The following is a 2,444-nucleotide window of genomic DNA, read 5'->3' on the forward strand; positions in this document are numbered from 1 at the left end:
TGTCCAACTTGTCTGTCCAAAACGCTTGTTGGTGCAGCAGGACCTGCTTCCTGTTCCCAGAGAGAATCATCCTTAGGCTTTCCTTTCCCTCTTCCCCAGAGTTGGCTATTCCTGTGTCCTGTCACATAAAACACTGTGAACTGAGGTCTCGGACTTACGTCACGTCAGTCAGTCACAGCAGGGTGAGGCTTCCCCAGCATGCGTTCTGGCCCCTGCTGTTTTTCCTTCATGTTGAACTTGCAGTTGATTTTGTGATCCGGACACCCTCATGCTCCTTACTGCACTGCCTTGGGTTGGCAAGAAAGGAAACTAATGTGCAAACTCTGCCAACCTAGAATTCATGCTCAGATTTGGAGACGACTTTCTCACTGGTCAGCCTCTGTGCCAGCTGCCTGTGACCCTCTTCACAAGGAAATAGATGAACATCCACAGTCCAAGGTCATGGCTTTACTGACAGATGTTGCACCAGGGAATTTTTTTTTTTTTCAGAAGAGGCTTCCTACAGCTGTCCTGTTAATTTGGTAGCAGTGTTAACTATTTCCCCAAGTTGCCTTGTCTCAGGAGGATTTTTTAAAAATAGAGTAAAAAGAAAGAATAGTAAAGGACCTGCAGACCAAACATCAAAATCTAACCAGTGCGACTCACAGAGGTTTAGATGGCTTACCCGTGGCCACAAAGAGGAAAGAAAATTCAAACCCAAGTTTCCTGACTTTCAATTCATGATTGTTTTCATTGCACAACCAAAGTGGAGAGTCAGAAATGTTAATTTCACCATGGAAGTGCTCCAAAACCTTATGAGGTGACCCTCGCAAAAAGGATCAAGTCCCATCCATGCTGCAAAGAAGGTTTTCCAAACTAAGCTGAACCTAGAAAATAAACAGCAAGAAGGAAATCAGGGGAGAGAGGTGCCCCTTGGCCTACCGATTCCATCAAACTGGACTCTCCAAAGTTATCAGTGACAGATTTACTGACCGGGTCCAAGTGGGCGCCCTCCCTCTCCCCTGGCAGAAGAAACATGGTGTTCTCATTATGTGGCCATGCACTCTCTTGGGATTTTTGGTTTTACCAAGTTCCACATTGCTTTCACAAAGGCAATAATGCCCTTTTCCCGTGTCATTTACTTAAGTAAACAAGAAAGAGACAGCACTTTGCTGGGTCCTTTATGAAATAAGAGTTGAAAATTTTTGTCTAAAGAAAGCAAGACAAGATCTGTTCTCTGTCTTGTTCCATAAGATAAGTGCATAAGATAAACAATTCTATTTTGAACGTAGTTCAGCTGGGCAAATTGTTGTGTTGCCCACTACCCACCCAAGTCATAGACATCAAAGACTTTTTAAGTGGATCAAAGGCTTTCAAAAGGTTTCCCGAGCTGATCCTATGTTCCATCAGTGTACCACTGCAGAGGGCCTGTGGGAAGGCAAGTATTGCATGGTTTTTCTTTTTCTGGTGAAATGATCATTTCAAACCCTGAGGGTTTATGCTGGGGTGAGTGAATACTCTTTATGAGCTCAAGCAAGTCCATCATCATCTGAATGCAATGTTACCCCCAGGGAGGATAAGCTTGAGGTCAGACATTGGTTCTAGTCCAAGACTTCACCATCTTCCAATATGCAGCCCAGGACAAGTCTCCTAATCTCTTCATTGTCTAGCAGGACTATTTCTGGTATCTGACTCTGTATTATTATCTGACTATTGCATCAAATGAAATAATAAATCTATAAAAGCTGTACAGCGTAAAGGATAGCCTCAATAAATCTTTGTCTTACTAGGTAGACCCAGTGGCTGGCTCTCCATAGTGTCTGCCATTCAAAGGATACTGAACAAATTGCCAATCACAATTGAAGGAATGGAGTTATAATCATAAAAATACGTTTCATAGAGTGTATAATCATACCTATGACATCCTATGTTATAATTATGTTGTTAAAATTACAAAAAATAATGCAGTTAGCACCATATACCTAAATGCCGGCCATAATATACTTGAATAATTTTACCAGCCTTCAAGTTTACATTTGGTTTCAATGTAAAGTCATTCTGTTGCTATACATTCATTTATATGCAAAAGACCGATACCTTCTTTAAGGAAATTCTCGCGATTTCTGTTAATCCCCATTGTGAAGGCTCCCTTGCATTACATGAGACTCAAAATACTGCATTTCTGTTAAAAACCCAGAGTGCTCTTGGACTGCTTTTGTGTGTGTGTGTGTGTGTGTGTGTGTGTGTGTGTGTGTGTTAATTCATGGGGCAGCAAAAAATTAGTTCTTGGGTAAGACAAAGGCTGTTTTTCCACATATGAAATGAGGAAGTTGGAGTCTTCTATATGTACCATTCTGCAAGAGCAGTAGCCTGGGGTACTGAGCAATAATTATTTGTGGAGAAAATATTTTCTTTTCTTTTCTTTTTTTTTTTTTTTTTTTTTTTTTTTTTTTTAGACAGGGTTT

This window comes from Fukomys damarensis, unplaced genomic scaffold (assembly GCF_012274545.1).
Source record: "Fukomys damarensis isolate Sample0158 unplaced genomic scaffold, DMR_v1.0_HiC HiC_scaffold_13, whole genome shotgun sequence".
Lineage (NCBI taxonomy): Eukaryota > Metazoa > Chordata > Mammalia > Rodentia > Bathyergidae > Fukomys > Fukomys damarensis.